Source organism: Ananas comosus, unplaced genomic scaffold (genome assembly GCF_001540865.1).
Source record: "Ananas comosus cultivar F153 unplaced genomic scaffold, ASM154086v1, whole genome shotgun sequence".
Classification (NCBI taxonomy): domain Eukaryota; kingdom Viridiplantae; phylum Streptophyta; class Magnoliopsida; order Poales; family Bromeliaceae; genus Ananas; species Ananas comosus.
The window spans coordinates 1-19,729 of NW_017891353.1; the positions used below are offsets into that span (position 1 = coordinate 1).

At 44.4% G+C, this 19,729-nt stretch overlaps 1 long non-coding RNA gene across 1 annotated transcript; it reads left to right on the top strand.

The window, feature by feature from the left end:
• Positions 1-15,992: 15,992 nt before the first annotated feature.
• On the top strand, positions 15,993-17,948 carry LOC109704857. Its single transcript, XR_002214503.1, has 4 exons — positions 15,993-17,065; positions 17,175-17,257; positions 17,402-17,461; positions 17,550-17,948. It is a non-coding gene; the product is annotated as an uncharacterized LOC109704857 (long non-coding RNA).
• Positions 17,949-19,729: the final 1,781 nt, after the last annotated feature.

Genomic DNA, 19,729 nt, shown 5'->3' on the forward strand with positions numbered 1-19,729 from the left:
ATCTCTTTGGCCATGTTAAGGTGAGGGATAGCGAAGTAGTAGGTGGCAGAAGGGAGGGTGACGGGGTTTTATTTATTTATTTTTTTAAGGGGAGGAGGGGGTATCGATTTTAGGAGGGTAGGAGGTGTGTGCGGTGGCGGAGATCGAGTGTAGGGTGGGGAGTGTGCGGCGGCAAAGGATGGAAGAGGCTTGGGTTAGGTAAAGGGTCGATGGATTGGGAGGGAAGGGGAGGGCTAGGCCGTGGGCTCGAGTGCGAGAGGGGGTGGGGCAGGACAGTTAGGGGTTGGACAGGGGGTTGGGGGGGCAGGCTGTCACGCCCCGGGACTGGCGAAGGCCCTCCCGGTAGCGCGCCCAGACCCGCCATATGTCTTCACATATAAGGCGTCTACAATACAAGAGGAAGTAAAGCAAGAGATAGAATAAATAGAATGAACGACAACTAATAATATCAGAGCGAGTAAAGTTCTATCATCTAAACCAGAGTAAAAGAAACATAGCTAAACCATAAAAGAAAATATAAGTAGTACAACATCGATGTCTAGTACAAAAATGGTGGTCTCTAGTACACGGGTAAACTCTCAACCTCTCACAAAAAGAAATACATCGAGAGGAAGACCACCTAAACTCGTCTCTCACTGAAGGGCTAACTCGAAGCAACGCCCTTCCCACGGTCCCTAGCCTCTCCCGGCGTGGAAGGCTCTGAAAGAAAACATAAAACAGAGGGCGTGAGAACTATAATTTATAGTTCCCAGTGGGCAATTACTGACCTCAGCTCATTGCACCACTAGGCCCCAAAAGGAAAAGGTAAGTCGAAAGCAATAGTAATAACGAGTAATTTGCATTTATGAAAGTATAATGGAGATGCTAAACTATTACTTGCAATTAAACATGGCATTTATGCAATACACAATTATCTTGTCATGAAGGATATTTCTCTACTTAGGCATAGATAATGTCATGGTTTGCTTAATGAAATTATGAGGATTATCCTTTATCATAGCAACATTGTTTATATGAATGCAATTAAGCAATGTCTCCTAGCATACTACATGTATGTATGTATACCCAAAGTCCAAATCTATGCTAGAAGCAAGTCCGAGTAATCCAACTACCACTCTCTATTTAGTAGTGATTATAACAAACTCATCCCGTGTCGATTTCCATTTCCAATTAAGGACCTACCAAAGGTAGTCCAGCTTGTGCCGCCTAAGTGCCTGTGGTAGCCCAACATCCCTACTCTTGGAATGTGTCTGTCCCACTCGACCCCGTAGGCTTCTCAATACCGCACGAGCGAACATAAGTCGCGTAGGCTAACTCCGGAGTGCCGGCTTGTAGGGAGCGACCCTCACAAGCATGTGCGAATGAGCACAAATGGCAAGCAAGCAAGGTCAAAGTCTCAAGTACTCTACTCTCATGCCTCTCACATGGCAAGGTCACTAGCATCCCAAGGATCTAGTCCAAAGTCTCAAAGTGACGCTCCAACGCACACACTTGCTTAGTGCCTCTTTATGACACTTAAGCATCACAACTAATCATGCCCAATTCATGTTCCATATTCCAATTAAAACAATACTAGCAAGGTTCACTTTAGCCCGGGCCCAATGCCTCTTTATGACATTGGCCCAATCTCTCAAATAGTCTAAGTCCTCAAGCCTCTCTAGGCTTCCAAAAATCCCTAATGTCACAATTGGCAAATAAGCTAAATGCATGAAAGCAAGGTTCATTTTCATAATAGGGATCTTAGTTTCAAATCTCAACCAGAATGCTATATCACACATGCATGCTCTCTACTACATAGAGGCCCAAAATTTTACTATATGCAACATAGGCATTTTAAGCATTCTAAAATTCACAATAAATACATATAACAAGAATATGCATGCTTTTTCATTTTATAACACTTAAATCATCAACAATGAGATTTTCTCATTGTGTGGCTAGGTCAAACCCACCGAACCGTCGCGTAGTGCCTCGTTTCGCCGAACGAAGTTGTCCACGAGTCTCAAAATACTCTAAAAGTATTGAGCGAAGAGATACACAAGCATTACGATCAACTATAAGATCAAATTTTAACAAACTTAGCAAAAGGCCTAAAACTCACCCAATGTGTAGGAAATCTCTCTCAAGCTCCAAAAGAGAGCTAAATCCCTTCCAAACCAAGCCCAAGGAAGGTTCTAATCCAAACAATCTAGCCTCAAAAGCCCTAAATCAAAAAGCCCCAAAAATCAACCCTAATATCCATTCTGGGGTTCCATATGGTAAAACCTACCAAATCAAGGATCAAAGGGTAGAATCCAAGTACTAACCTCCCAAGATGCCTCCAAACAAGCTTCAAATCTTTTAGGGTTGAAGATTGGTCCACCACCAAGCTCTACAAGCAAGCTCTTAAGCCTTGCAAGGGTGGAAAGGAGAGAAAGGGGGTTGAGCTCCAAGCTCCCTCAAGCAAGCTCCTCTTCTTCTTCTCCTCCTCCTTCTTCTTCTCCTCCTCCTTCTTCTTCTCTCTCTCTAGAAGGTGAAGGGTGAGGGTGAGAAATGAGGAGGGAAGAGAGGGAAATGGCTAATAAGCCCATCTAGTGTAACAAAATCCGGAGAGGCCCCTCAAAACTCAAAATTGCAACAGCCTGGTCTGGTCAGTTTTCGCCCAGAGGGACCGGTCTCTCCCCAGCAGCGACCGGTCTCTCGTTGCGAACCCGAAAAACCAACGTTCGGGAACCGCTCTCTCCCTGCGCGGGACCGGTCTCTCACTGCGAAGACGCTCTCTGGGACCGGTCTCGCCTGCCAGGGACTGGTTGCCTCAGGGCTGCCACAACACTGCTCACTAGGGGACCGGTCTCTCCTTCTAGGGATCGGTCCCCGAGAGTAAAAACTCTCAGGACTTGTCCAGAATTTCAGTTTTCGAACTTTTTAGGTCGGAAAACATTTTACAACTCTTCACCAAGTGTGGAAAAGCTTGAAATACATCCCAGCACTCGAACCTCGCAATTGCAAAGGTCCAGTGTGTTACACAGGCTCACTAATTCTTTTTTGGGGGGATGGGAGTGGGAATGTAGTGCACCGAACTTCTACAAATTATAGAGTTCTAGTGGAAAGTAGCCTAGACTATGCGAATAGTTTCAGGCCTTTTGGGGAGTTATAGAAACTAGTCGAGTGTCTTTGGCGTAAACTTTGCATGAAAACGCATTCCGGAAGGTCAAATATGCCAAAGCTACATATTTTGTATTGTGTACCGGCATTGGAATTGGGTATCAAAATACAATACAAAAGGGAAAAAAAACCAGATCTTGAATTTTGAGGAACTTAGCCTGAGTACAGGTATTGATTTATCGTGTACCGATACTGATTTACTGAGTAGCGAAATACAATAGAAAATTAGAAAATCTAACGTTTGAGTTCTAAGGAACTAGCAGGTGCCGGAACTAAATGGCCATATTCGGTACACAGTTCGTGTACCGGTACGCAGTACTGCGAGATGCAATTTTTGATAGAAAGTAAATAGAAGGATTTTGGGGGACTAAAGTGCAATTGTTGCAACCCTTTTGTAAGGGGATCCAACCCCTTCTCTTTCCACGATGAACACACACACATACACCCTTTTCTCTCCCTCTTACTTCTCCTTTCTCTTACTCTAAAGATCTCTCCAAAACTTGGAGATTTGGAGGAACAAGCTTGGAGGAAGCCTTAGGGGTGGAGAGCAAGTTTCTTGTAGCAAGAAGAAGCTTCGGAAAAGCTAGGGCAAAGGTGAGTTATTAGGTTTTGAGTTGGGGTTTTGGATTTAAACCTTATAAATCGGATTTTATCAAACCCTAGGCTAATCTAGACTACAAATTGTAGAGTTGGGATTTTATCAAACCCTAAGCTTCTTCATTCATTAATTTATTATTGTCCAATACATAGGATATTTAAAGAGCTTTGACAGTGATAAGCTCAAAACAAAATCCTAATAATAAAATCTCAACCTTCATAACAACTTCTAGATTAAAATCCTAACAATAAAATAACAACTTCTAGATAAAAAAAAAATCCTAACAATAAAATCCTAACAACCTGATAAGTTCAAATAACCGAAAAGCGAATATTCTAGATGCTTCTAGAAATTCGTAGGTTCGATTCAACCCGGACCTATCTCGGGTCGTTCAAGCCATAAGTCCCAATTGCGGTTGCGGCGTCGACGGCTCGTACACCCGAAAGGCCCGATCCGCATCACGGCGTCTGTCCGACGCGCCCGAACCGAACCAAATTGGTAGCGGGTCCCGAGGCGTGACAACCCCTGTAGCTGATCAAATAAGTCGTCGATTCGGCGTAACGGGTACTTGTTCTTTATCATGACCTTGTTCAACTCGCGATAGTCCACGCAGAGTCGAAACGATCTGTCCTTCTTGCGTACGAACAAATACCGGGGCTCCCCACGGCGATACACTCGGTCGGATAAACTCCTTATCGAGGAGATCTAGCAACTGAGCTCTCAATTCCTTTAATTCTGCCAACGCCATTCGATACGGGGCCTTCGAAATCGGCGCGGTCCCGGGAATCAAGTCTATAACAAATTCGCTCTCCCGGTCCAGCGGTATCCCCGATAGCTCCGCGGGAAATACATCCGGGAACTCTCGCACCACCGACAATTCCTCAAGTGTCGGAGCTATCCGCTTGATGTCACGCCCCCGTCCCGAGGCCGCTACCAATTTGGTCCGGTTCGGGCGCGGCGGACGGGCGCCGAACGGACAGGGCCTCCCCTGTCCGCCTAAGGCCAAACAACCTGATCAAGTACAATTAAGCGCCCAGGAATTGCTTAAATAATATACAAGATCAATACGATGCACACAAGTGCAATACAACTAAGAGCAAGAACCACAAGTAATATACAAGTGTATAAAGAGAGGGATATCTAGCTATTACAACCATTCAACTTTTACATCATTTGTATACATTACATTTTCATCTTCCCAAAATATAAATACATGTTCTCCTCAAAATACAAGTAGCTCTCCGATAACAATCCAAAATATCTCCTGGTACACGAGAGTACTCTAATGCATAAAGGAAAAGCTACTAACTAAGCTCACTTAGGGCGCTATGCCCTTGCCGCGATCCTCGCTCGGCTCGTCTCTGTGTGTACCTGTACTCCAAAACCACATGGGGTGAGAACTATATAAATATAGTTCGCAGTGGGTTCGGCCGCCGACTCCGCCGGTTTTCCCACTAGGTCTAAGCTGGCACAGATAGAGAGATAGATAGATAGATATATAGAAATGAACTGCAACTACTCTATCATGCCACCAATGATAATAATGCATACAACAACTACTATCATGCTAGTATCATGTCATGAGTATATAAAAGTGCATAGCAATGTAATCTACAACATAAACTATGTCTACACAAGGTAATAATGCAAGTCTACTATGCATTTCATGTTTGTTACCCAATCTACTTGGTTAACTCGTAGGTTAACCCTCGACTCACTCTCAATCTCATAGGTGAGGAGAAGCTGCACTCGCACACCGAGACCGTCTGCGGGACAACTACGTCTGCCCTTAGTGAAGTACTCCGGAGACTCGTGCCATGGTGGAGCGACCACCGACAGCGAAAACAGACTAGTGAGTATGATCCAATCCTCGCAAGAGGATACCCTGTCTACAAGGGTCAATGTGCCTCTGCTGCACAATCATGATATATAATCAATGTCGGGACCACTACTATCCTTAGAACCATGTCATGTTTACTACACTAGACTCGATGCCACTCGTTTGATCATTGTAGTAATGTCCTGTAACTAATTGACATACCACTCGTTTATGTTTAGTGTTTCTGCTACACTAGTTCATTGCCACTCTACTAGGCTATCATATGTCCAAGTTCGGCTCTTTATGCCATTATAGGATTCCCATGTCACAAGACCCAATCCTCATGCTACCCTAGTCCATGTGTCCAACTCATAGTTACACTACTATGAAGCATGTAAGGAATTAGAATTGCAACTATTTACTAATCCTATAATGCAATATGATCAAGCATATATATAACTTAGACATAAAAAGAAACCCGGTTGCTTCGGGATGACACTCTCCACCTTTTGTGTATACGGAGGCTCTAGAAATGCGCTTCGGCGTTCTTTACGACGAAGCCTCGGTCTTCTTGTCTAAAATGATGCTCAATCGGCCTTATTTTGCCGATAGCTCTTGACCCACTGGACAAATCGCAATTCCGACTTCGCCCCCGCGTTTCGTTACCTAACAATTAGGTTTACATGGTCTCAAATGAGATCAATCTCATACTTTACCAAAAGCCCCCATTTGGAGCCCTAGGGTTCCCATCTTGCCATTTGCATTTTGGAACTCTAACTCTAGCTTCAATCCACCAACAATGGTGCTAGGGGTCCATTTGACCCCAATTCCAAAGCTCAAAACCCAAAAACCCTAAGTTTCACAACTAGGGCTAGAAGCTTACCTCTTAGGCTAGCTAGCTCCAAAGAGAGGAGAGAGAGGTCCACAGCTCTTCTAGCTTGATCTTCTTCTTCTCTTTCCTTTTCTTCCTTCTTTTCCTTCCTTTCTCCTTCCTTTTTCTTCTTTCCTTGCTAGAGAGAGAGAGAGGGAGAAAGAGTATGAGAGAGTGAGGGTGAAATTAGGGGATGAGAGAGGGGAAGAGACCCATAAGCCTTCTATTGTAACAATATCCCAGTAGGCCCCTCACCTTTCGCCTCTGTGCACTGCCCGTCACTGGGCATTTTTCGCCCAGAGGGACCGGTCTCCTCGACCTGGGACCGGTCCCCGAGAGCCTCAGCTCGGGTCACGCGTTCGGGAACCGGTCTCTCTCCAAGAGAGACCGGTCCTCGGGAGACCGGTTCCCTCCTGAGAGACCGGTTTCCGAGAGTTGGGATTTCGGGACATAGCCAAATTTTGGCTTTTCTCGCTGGGTTCGTGTTCGGGGACCGGTCTCTCCTGCCAGGGATCGGTTGCCTTAAGGATCCCCGAGAGCAGTTTTGCTCCAGTGCAGGTTTTGCACTATTTGCCCTCGTGGACTCGTTTTCAATCACTTTTGGTGATTTTAACATCTTTGGCTTTTCCAAAGCACACCAATCACGACCCTTGGTCGATTTCGCATGAAGTCTAACTTTCGTATTTCGAAAATTTACTTCTTTACACTCGATTTCCACAACGGTCGCCAAATACGCCGCGCAGCAGCTGTTGACCAATTTTCTTGCTCTCGTCGCCGACACTGTTGCGGCAAAGCATGAGCTCTTGCACGCTCGGTAGGTGAACTTTTCCTGTCCTGGTTCACGAAATGTAATCACCTTGCTCTTACAGTCAATAGACACAATATTTCGAGAGCCAGTCCATGCCAAGTATGATATCATACTCTTTCAGCCTCTTGAGTACCAGCATACGAATTGGCATTATCCAGTTACCTATTTGAACTGGACACGCCAAGCACTCCTTCCTAGTGAGGAAATCACGCCCAGGGCCCTCCACTCGCCAAGTGCTATCACTATACCGGATGCTTATGTCATGCATTTGTGCAAATGGCCTACTGATTAATGAGTGTGTGGCACCTGTATCAAACATAGCTTTGGACCGAACTCCGTTAATTAAAACCATAGCTGCCACGATATTGCGCTTCTCGGCCTCGGCAGGCTCCTCGACCTGAGCGGTGAACACCCGTCCGCTCGGTGCCGATCGAGTCACTTCAGGTTGGCGCGGTACCATCGCGTGTCCCGCTGACATGGTAGTAGGTGGAGCTCCTCTATAATGAGCCGGAGTCGCTGGAGCCGACGTGACAAACGGGGTAGGCGGGGCCCTCACTGGACAGTCGCGGCTCAGATGCCCTTCTTGTCCACAAGTGTGGCACTTTCCTTGACGTTGCCTATACTGCGATGCTTGATGGCCGCCACCACAAATAACTCACTGCTGCGCCCCACGACTCCACGACTGTGTACGAAGGTGCTTCGGGGGCTTCTTGGAGCTTGATTGTCCCCCCGAGCCACTGTCCGGTCGCTTCTTTTCTTTCTCCTTCTCAAACGTCTCGCGCTTCTCTCGCTCGCAAGCGTTCCCGTGCTCGACCCATAAGGCACGATCCAACACTTCTGCGAAGGTGCGGAACTTAAATGCATGCACCAATCGGAATACTCCGGGCCGAAGTCCCTGAACAAAGCATTCCGCCCTATCCTGCTCGGTCCTCGCCACGTCCGTAACGCAATTTAGGATATGGGTGAACTCCCGCTCATACTCCCGGACCATGCGATTGCCCTGCTTGAGCTTCTTGAAGTCCTCCCGCATCTCTCTTATCGCTATCGGGGAAGTACTCCGAAAACATCAACCCTCGGAACTCCTCCCAATCGATCGGGTAAAGATCCGGAGATCGGTCTTGCTTCACCCTCCTCCACCATACTCTGGCCCGCTTGTCGAAACAGTGTGCGGCCAAGTGCACTTTATCCTGCCCCAACGTGTAAATGTCCTCGAACAAGGTCTCCATTGTGGCTAACCATGTCTCCACCGTCCAAGGATCAATTACTTCGCCGTCAAACGTTGAAGGATGAAACTTTATAAACCTTGTGAGAGCCGTGTAACCACGCTCCCATTCCGCCTCCTCAGCCGCCGCATCGAGTGTAGCAGAACTCGACGCCGTTGGAGGAACATTCGCCGGCGGCGGATGTGCCGCCACCGGAACCGCTGCTATACCCTCACCCTCAGCCGCATTTGGCGCGGGAGCCGAGGGCGCGGGCAGATCTCGACCTTCAGTCGCCGTCGCAGCCGCTGCTGCCACTTGTCGCTCTGTCAGCTCCTGGAGCCGCTTGAACCGACTCTCTTGGCGCTGCACCACACCAGCTAGTGCGGTCACTTGCGCCCGTAACTCGTCCACCTGGCTTGGCTCAGCCTGCTCAGGCATCTCGGGAGGCGATGCCGGAACGGACCTATGCGTGTAGCGTCTCTTTGGCGCCATTAGCTCCTGAAACGCAAATACTTGGTTAATTACTTAACCCGTTAACTTCATCGCGATTACAAGATAACGCAACTCAACATTGAAATCAGGCGGAAGCACACAAGTGTACTCATTCTAGTCTCTTGGTGTCGTGTCGTCAGCCGCCAACACTACCACTCCGAGCCAAGAACTAATGCCACTTGAACCCATCTCTAGCCACTACTAGAGATGTAGCATCAATTTTGACCCAATCGATCAACTTCCGCCACCGTTATAGGTTCACGTTCCACTCACGCACCTATAGCCTTACGGTTCACCGTCCTAGGGTCTCCTAAGTCAATCCTAGACTTTCTCTTTACTTGCTCTTAACTCGCTCTGATGCCAACTTATCTGTCATGCCCCGAGACCGCCAGTTTGGTCGGTTTGGGCACGTCGAATAGACGCCGAACGGACAACATCTCCCCTGTCCGCCCAAGGCTAGAACATCACTATCATGTACAAGAGTTGCCCAGGAAAACTCAACAACATACATGACACAACGAGAAGCACCACAAGTGCCAACAAGCGAGAGCAAGTATCACAAGTAGATTACAAGTGAATAAAAGAGAAAATTCTACAAGTGAATAAAAGAGAGAATTCTATTTATTACATTCATTCATCCATCATTTACGTTAAGATTATATTTACATCTTCCAAAATGAATATATACATTGTTCATCTCATAACTGGTATAAACCCAAAATACATACAACTCCTCGATAATACATCAACATCTCACGGGTACATAGGTACTCTAATGCAAATAGGAGCTGCTAACTAAACTAGGGCGCTATGCCTTTACCACGGTCCTTGCCGGGAGTGCTCGAACTAGGCCCTGCAACAAAGTAGGGTGAGAACTATTGTCCATAGTTCCCAGTGGGTTCGGCCGCCGACTCCGCCGATCTTCCCATTAGGTCTAAGCAGGCATAAGTAGATAGATAGATAAATATCTGAAATTGAAACTAATGCATACTAAAAGAATTGCACTATGCTACTATGCCACTATGCCTTGGGAAACAAGAGTAAACAACATAGCCATGTAATCACTAACATGCTACTATAACTCTACCAAGTATGAATGCAATTCTACTATGCTCAATATGCTCAATGTGCATAATTCTCATGAGTTCATAACCCAATCCTTGGCTAACCCATAGGCTCGCCCTCGACTCACATCTCAAATCCCCTAGGTGAGGACCCATGTCAACCCACCTGGGATAGTCTGCGGACAACTACGTCTGTCCTCGACGTGACCACCTCCGGAGTGCACTAACGGGTGGAGCGACCAACCCAAAAACAGACTATGTGAGTATGATTCAATCCTCGCCAACTGAGGATACCCTATCACTAGGGTCATCAATATCACACCGATCTCATGCAAAGTGTCAAGTAGGGAAACTCACCTATTCCCTAAGTCAACATATCAAAAGTGTTCTTGTACACTAAGTTCTATTGCCACTCATCAAGTCGTTTGCTTGGTTTATATGCCACTCATCATGATGAAGAATCTCGAGTACACTAATTCACATGTCGTTGTTCTCATGGATACAATATCAATTTGTCATTTATCCTTTCCTTCATAGGGTTCTATGTTACTATAACTCATTCTGATGCACCCTAAGTGTCAAGCCTCTATGCTACACTGCAAAGGAGCATGCAAGAAAAATATATGTAACCATCTAGACACCCTACCATACGTAAGGTTCACATAAGGAATATGATCAACATATATATACTCAGACATAGGGAGCAGCTCAACTGTTTCGGGATGGCACCACCCACCTCTAGATGATGCTACGAGGTTGGGAATCCGATCTCGCGATCCTTAGTCGCCGCTTCGACCCTTCGGGCAAACACGAAGCCACGAACGCCTCCTCTCGGCAATATCTTTTAACCGGCTCGACGAATCGACGAACCGACTTCACCCACGCGTTTAGACACCTAGCAATTAGGTTTACATACCATCAATTTAGATCAAACCCTTCGATTTCCAAAAACCCCATTTGGAGCCCTATCTTTGTACTATTACAAGAATACCCTTTGAAGCTTTGGATTCTAGCAATAAACCATCTAGCTAGTATCTAGGGGTTCCAACAAAACCAATTAGAGAAGATAAAAACCTATCTCCAAGATTCTACCATAAAAGTTCCATGAGCTTACCTCAATTAGCTAACTCCAATAGTGCAAAAGAGGAGGAAGAAGATGAAGATGCCCTCCTTTGCTTCCTTCTCCACCAAAACCTTCTCCTTGTTCACCTTTTAGAGAGAGGAAGAGAGCTTAGAGAGAGAGAGGGAGCTATTAGGTTGAGGGAGAGCAAAAGAGAAGAGGGGAAATTCCTCATTTAACTCTTCTCATGCAACATTTGCTAATAAGCCCCTCAACTTCATGTCTCTTACACTGCCCATACTGGATAGTTTTCAGGCACGGGGACCGATCTGTCCCTCGAGGGACCGGTCCCCGAGAGTAATTTTTGCGGGCAGAGCTTTTCTGCCAATTTCTGCGCGTATGGGGATCGGTCTCTCCCGCTAGGGACCGGTTCCCGAGAGCAAACATTGTGCGCAGTGTTTTTCTGCCGCACTCCCTGCTTACGGGAATTGGTCTCTCCCACCAGGGACCGGTCCCCGAGAGCAAATCCTGCAATTGTGCAGATTTTGCACAGTTTGCTCTCACGGGTCCGCTACAATGCACTTTATACATTTTTGATGGCCTCGGCTTTTCCGAAGCATACCCAACCGACAATCAGTCGATTTTAATCGAAGTTTAACTCTCGTATTTCGAGAATTCACTTCCTTACACCGAGACCATAAGTCACTCAAGATCAATAGGCGAGGAGAACCAACATACCCGTTGAATCACTACCGGGCGAGGAGAACCAACATACCCGTTGAATCACTACCGGGCGAGGAGAACCAACATACCCGTAGTTCTGATTCACTTGTTTCATGGCATACCCGGCGAGGAGAACCAACATACCCGTTGAATCACTGTCGGGCGAGCCCGCAGTTCTGATTCTATTTTTGCCACTCCACTTGTCTCAACCACTGCACTTGCAGCCACCATTCCTATGGATTCCGGAATCCACTTCCAAATCTTAAGGGTTTAACACTTGCCCTATGTTGCGACCTTTCTAGGTCTAAACCATTTCATTTCCTAGTGGTACTTCTACCACTATAATCCACAACTTAGTTTCAAGTACACTAAGTGTTACTATACCTCATAACCTAGGTTCAATCACGCTAAGTTCTATGTTATTTCCACCTAGATCTCGACTCTAGGTTCACTTATTCAACCTATGTTCAATGACACTAGGTTCATGTTCAACCTATGTTTAATAATATTAAGTTCATGCCACTCGATCTACTTATCAAGTTATCATCCTAGTTGTCCACACCTAGGATTGTAGTTTACATATTCTCACTTTATAACTGTCGAGTTCTCTAATCAACCTAGAGTTGTCGATCCATATTCAATACACATGAATCTAGCATGTTCATAATGTGTCAACATTCATATATCATTTAGCTTTATCCACAATATATCAATAGGTATATTCCAATGGTAGGTAACACTAACTATCACAATATGATTCATGCATTCATATTATTAATCACAACCTACCACTATACATATATGCATCAATAATAATCATACTTTATTTTAGCTTGGAAGCGACCTAATCGCTTCGGTGAAGCACAACCCACCTTTACTTAATATCGAAATGCGAGAAATCTACTTCCCGCAATTTACAAATGATCGCAATCCTTGCTCGCGACAAACAAGGCTAAAATGAGGTTTTCCTCACTAGCTTGCCGTAGGCTCGTCGGAACGTTGATCTGAGCATTCCAACGCATCAGTTTTACCCACAATTAGGCTTCATCGCGATCAATCCCAAGCTAGAGTTTCAATCCTACAAGTTAGCATTTTCGAGTTTAGAGCTTTAAACAACCTGCTACTATACAAACTTTAACTTGACACAACCTGTTTCTATATAGGTTCTATAAGAACCTATATAGAAATTTCAGCTTTAACCAGGAATTACAATTTTACTCATTGTTAACACAGGTTGCATAATACTTATATAATAATTTCAGCTCCAACAACCCAAGAACCTCAAACGAATTGGTTTAGAGGATTTTACATTATACTCTAACTAAATCTGCGTGATGACTTCCTTAACTCCCAACTGCCAAAGTGTACATATAGTACACATGAAGCCTTTTCTAGGTTTTCTATAGCAAGACAAGTTCTAGAATTCAAGAACTCCAAAGAGCTTCAACCAAATACTCAAGAACATTTAGTTCCTACAAGCTTCACATATAGCAGCCCAAGTTTATTCATGCTGCCAGCATGCTTCTCTCTAAGCTTAATAGAAATTACAAGCTATAGTAATCCAATAGCATCCAGTTAAACCCTCTTCAAGGTAATTAGAACGAACCTTATCAAGAGATACCACCCTTTTTACCTCAGGTTCCACTCCACCAGGTTTCCTGCAGCTGAAATTCTCCTCGGCTCGAACCATCAAGAAAACCCAGCTCAAGAGCTTTCCCTCAGCTCAAAACACCAAGAACAACACTCCACCAACTTCTCCCTTCAATGCACCATCACCCTAGGTTTCGAGGGAGAAGAAGAAGAGAAATGAAAAGAGAAGAAAGGAGATATTTCCCTGCTCTTGAGCTTCCTCAGCCAAGAGCCTCAACCCCACAATTTCCTTAATCAAAATCCCTCACCATAGGGTTGTAGAGAGAGGGAAGAAGAACGAAATGAAAAGAGAGGGGAGGTGAGCTGGTTCCTGCAGGAAAATACCCTGTGTACACCTGGGTTATAGATAGGCTCGAAAAAATTGCACATAACCTCCACACAAAACTGAAAATTGCAGTTTACAATACAGTCCTCGGGTCCTGGTACCGGTACTCCCCTGCACTGGTACCAGTACCAGTGCAAAAATCTGCACTGTGGCAGCAGCTGAGTGCCGAGGTCATTTCTTGCGTCCACTTCGCTCCGAACTTCTCAAAACTCCTCTAAACACCTTTTAAACTCACTAATAACTATCCCCAACCATCCAAATTAATTTGGGAATACCACAATTTACATTCATTCCCTACTTTGCTCAACTTGATCAACATTAACCTTATAGTCCGAAGATTTCCTTTCGAATTCGTTTCGCGCCCAAATTGCGCCTAAACAATCAATTATCTCTAGAATTCATTCCTACACCTCCAGGAATACTCGGGAATGATGCATATCAAGTTCAAACCTCCCTTTGATCCCCCAAATCAAAGTTAGCATTGCAACCCGAACTTTTCGGTACATCACACTTGATGATTCTAAACCATATTATTGCATAAACTATCATGGGATTTGGATTTTATGCAATATGAGGATTTTAGGGTTTCAAAAGAGGTATTTTGACCATGAGGGGTTTTGATCAATTTGACCATGAGGGGTTTTGATCTCAATTGATCCTATATTTCCGCAATTGAAGGTGAAACCGACGCGGGAGATCGCTTGGATTGAGATTCCGTTGAGCCGGTGGTGGTCAAAGTGAAGAAAACCCTGTTTTAGCTTCGTTTGCCGTAGTCGGGAGAAATCGACCACGATAAATTGCGTAGCTTGGCTTTCCCGCTTCGTGGCATTGACACGAGGTGGGGGGTGCTATCCGAAATAGCCGGATTTCATTCTATGTCTAAGTTCTACATTTTGATCATATAGCATTATGCCTTGTAGGTGTATATTATATGCATGACGTTGAGGTAGATGGATATATGTGTATGCATGAGATGCTAGTGGACATGTGTTAGAAATGTTGCATGAAAACCATAGATGCTCTTATTGTATAATACCAAGATAGTTGTATATATGCATATTGCATGAGAGGTTAGTGGACAAATGCATGTTGACATATTATGAGAATATGCTAGATTCATGTGAATCAGAGGAGTGGACATGTTGTGAGAATATGCTAGATATGTGCGTGAAATGCTAGAGGGCATATGCATGTGAACCAATTATGATAATTAGAAGATATTGCATATGTAGCATATCCTTACTCATGAGAATTGTAAACTTATGGCATCGTGATTATTGGGGATGGGGGATTCCTGAGGTTCTCGGGCGGGAGGACTTGAGCATATTGCATATGTGGCCTATGGTGAGCATGACATGCCTTGTGATGGATAGGGATGTGGGATTCCCGTGGTCCTTGGGCAGGAGGACTGATCATACTCGCGTCGTCTGTAGACGTTTGTTGTGGTAGTAGAGGTCACGCCTCCCATTCACGTGAGCTCTGGGGTTATATCACGGTGAGATAGAGACCGGGGGGAGGGGTAAGGCGCCGAGGGTGCGCCCCCGGTAGACGGTCAGTTACGGGGGGTCCCTCCCGGCAGACGGTCACGGTCGCGTGACAAAATGTGGCGAGTGGTTCGACCTTCGGGCGAATCGATTGGATTTGGATCAAGGCATGGTCATAACATTTCATATAGTTGCATATATGGTAGAACATTGATAGATGACATTGTTCATGACATAGTAGAACTTGTTGACATGTTTGGTAAAGGCATAGTGATATCATTTGAAGCATGATATAGATGTATATGAGCATGTTGGGCTTATTGTTTCTATCTATTACTTGTCATACTGAACTTTCTATTGTGTATATGCCTTCTTAGGCCTAGTGGGAAAATCGGCGGGGTCGGCGGCCGAACCTACTGGGAAGTTTGTTTAGTTCTCACACCCTGTTTTTACAGAGCCAAGAGCGAGCGCATTCATCGAGGATGCAGCGGGGGCATCGAGCCCTAGATAGTGTGGACCACCGGCATTAGCTCACTACCCTTATGTATAGAAAGGAAAGGAAAAAGAAATGTATAACCCTTTGTGAAAGAAATTTAAAAAAATGGTGTATATGTGATGTATTATCCTTTTGTGTATAAAGGAGATAGCATGTTGTACAAATGAGAAGTAAAGTTGAATGTAAATGTGATGTAATGGTTTGCTTTATTTCTCTCGCATCTGTGTATACCTTTTGCAAATGTTTTGTTGCTAATATTTCCTATTTGGATGTATGTATGCACAGATTTTGTTTACGCTTCGGGCGGACAGGAGAAATTGTCCATTCGGCGGGTTTGTTTCGGGCCCGAGCTGTCCAAATTGGCGGCGTCGGATCGTGACAGCCAAACCATTGCACATGTAGTTTGATGGCGAGGCTCTGGTCACCTTGCCATGCTTCCGAGGCGTCGGCAATGATCGTCGCCAACAGAAATCCAACTTTTCGACTGCATAGACAACAACGTGAGAGCACAACGGCAACAACTCAGCTTATGCATTGTTCTGGCCACAACTGAGGGGAGCATGGGCTTGAAGGAAATGTCTGGAAAGGCTGTGCTCGTCGACATGATGCGGCAAAGGCGATGAAGTGCTAGAAAGAGAAAACTTGGCCACACAACAGCTTTTGGGAGCACACTATCGTTGCATGAATCTATAGACTGTTCCGACAACTCCTTGGAGGTGAGAACGCAATAAAGAAGGCAGAGGTTTCGCAGTGCTCCACCTACCAGAGGTCGTCGGTGACAGAGATTGCTGGAGGAAGGAACTTGGCCACGGAGGCTTTCGAGAGCACCACCAGTCCACGACCAGAGCTTGTGTTGAGAGCTTGTGTTGATGTAACACACTGAAAATTTGCAAATTGCAAGGTTCCAGTGTTTGATATGTGATTTGAGTTTTTCAGGTATTTTGGAGGGTCGTAGACAGTGTTCCGACCCATGGCTCGTATCCCGAGAATCGAGGTTTAAAGCTCAGCGCCAAAGTCCCACAAGTGAGGAAATTTGGACTGCTCTTGGGTTCCCTCAGCAAGGCTGTGTACCGGTACATGTTGATGGTTGTACCAGTACAACATCAGATGTGTAACGGTACACAGGGTTGTTTTCTGTCAACCTGAGGCTCGGGTTGTTGTCTGGCTGGCTTTGTACCGGTACACAGGGTTGTTTTCTCGTGTACCGGTACGTAGTGCAGTTGCAGACTGCACGTTGTTGGAGGGTCTTTTTGAGATTGTTACATTTCTATTTAACCCCCCACAGCCCTTTAGAGAGCTCCTTTGAGCCCTAATCCGTGGAGAGCTCAGGTAAAGCCCTTTCCCTTGGATTTTTTCCATTTTCTTGAGGTTATAGCTTAGTTTGATCTCTCTTACTCCCTCTCTTTTGCTTCATGTTGGATTTCCACCCTTGGAGAAGCCTTGGTTTGAGGAGAGGAGTTTTCTAGAGGACCAAACTTCAACCTTAGCTCATTCCAAGCTTGGATTGGAGCATATTGAGAGGTTAGTATCTTAGATCTAATCTTTAGATCTTGTTTTGGTAGTTCCTTGTGATGAAAACCTAGAAATGAGAATCTAGGGTTTTATTTGGGGTTTCTTGATTTGAGGCTTTGGAATCTAATTGATAAGTGTAGAACTCTCCTTTAGGTTAGATTTGAAGATCCATTGAGTTGATTTGGGCTTTGGACAAGTGTAGCTTGGTTAAAGGTAATTTCACCTCTTTTCTATGTGATTTTTTGGTGAAATTAGTTGGATGTTCGTTCGAGGCTTTTAATCCCTTTAGAATTTCTCTTAGGGTGCTAGAAGCTTGGGGGGCAACTTCGTTTGAGGAAACGAAAGGGTTCGAAGCGCTTCCGGTGGGTTTGATCTCACCGAAATGGGTGAACTCCTCCTATGTCTTTACTTTGGTTTAAAGACATGTTTAGATGTTTGTTCGTACTCATTATGACATGCTTGCAATTATGAGAACATGATATGAACATGTTATGTATAGTGAAAATATATGCTCTATGTGGCAGAGGCATACATGCGGAATTGGGCACTTTTTGACCATAGTTGAGATTTCTCGTTTATGCAAACCCTAAGAAGCATGTTAGAGTGTGATTGTTGAGATGATCCCTTGAGAATATCTAGTGACTGGATTATGCATATAATTACCTCACATAATGACAATGTTATACTTGTTAGAGGCAAGGTAAATGGAACTTAGTGATCTTACAGTATACTTGTTGTTAGACAAGGTGGTAGAGACATTAGGACTTAGAACATGATAAGGCCATCACGTAGCTAAACTTGATATATTTGGCTTAGTCGGATAACTAGAACTTATCATGTGTCAAAGTGACTTGATGCATTAAAGTTAGTAGAACAACTAGTAATGGCCATTGTTGTATTACATTCGATCTAGGGATCGATGGTTATATTCCATGTTTTAGACATGAGGAAATGAGAGTGTGAAGCCTTTGAGGCGAGCCTTAATTGAGTTAATGGCATGTAATACTAGTGAAATTAATTGTTTGCATCATAGAACTTTTACTCCATGTAGTGGAGGCATTGGTAGAAAAATATATGCATGACATGCATAATGGACATCGAAATATCTCATAGTATCAATGCATATGGCATAAGAAAGTGAACTATCATAGATAGGATAATGACATGTGTTATGGGAATATGAACTAGAGACTTTTACTTGACATAGTAAATATAAACGTCGTAGTGACATTTGGGTTAGTAAATGATAAACCTTGACACTTGATACTATATCTGGACCTTTGGGGTCGTGCTACATATTCCATGTTTTAGACATGATGACCGAGAGCTGGATACTATTGATCATACTTGCTTGCCATTGTGCTCATTCGCACATGCTTGTGAAGGTCGCTCCCCACAAGCCGGTACTCCGAAGATAGTTTACGCGACACAGACTCGCCCGTGCGGGATTGGGCGCCAAAATGGGATGCCGTGGGGGAGGCTCATTCCTAGAGTGGGGATGTTGACTACCACGGGGCTATTTTTGGCACGGCACAAGTCGGACTACACTTGTAGATCAATGACGAGAATTGAACTATGATACTGAAAGTGTAAAGTGGAAAATATTACTAGAAAGTGCATCATAGTTGGATTAGTAGATATGCATGATAGTGCATTTTGTGAACTTTATGTCGTCATTCTTAGCATTGACATTCTAGTGGTAATATATTACACCTACATTGATTGGCATAATGTATGAATAGAATTGTAATGCAAAGTATCATCACTCATTCGAGCATTGTAAACATCATGGACATACATGTAACTAGTATTGACATATCTTTGAATGTGCATGTAATGGGACATTAGCTTACAATTGAATATGCATGTAAGTCGGCAATGACAAGTAGTTGATTAATGACAATAGAACATCATATACATGATAGTTAGTTATTTAGTAAAGACATAACTTCTGTTAATATTGTTTAAATACTTGTCTTTCGTATTTTGCTCATTTATTTACCTTCTTATCATGCTTATTTTAGCTTAGTGGAGCAGTTCGCTGAGGTCACTAATTGCCCACTGGGAACTATTTTTAATAGTTCTCACACCCTCTATTTGTTGTTATTTTCAGAGCCATCCGCATCGGGAGTGGCTAGGGATCGTGGCAAGGGGTTAGCGGCTAGCTAGGGTCCTACGGGTTAGCGGCTAGCTAGCACCCAGCACATATGAAGCGTCCATAAACAACTTGTAAAATCAATATCAGAGCCAATAAGGTGCTGTTTGAATGGGTTATAAAGGGGTGGATAACGGGGATATCCCCCTTTTATACCTAAACAAAAACTTGGGAGGGTGGGATAGTTCCCACCCGGGTTGGGAACAAGCTTGTTACCACCCACTTGAGTAAAGAGAGAGAGAAAGAGAGAGAGAGATTTTTATATTAAATTTTAATTTTAATTTTTAAAATTTTTAATTTTAAAATTTAAATTTATAATTTAAAAT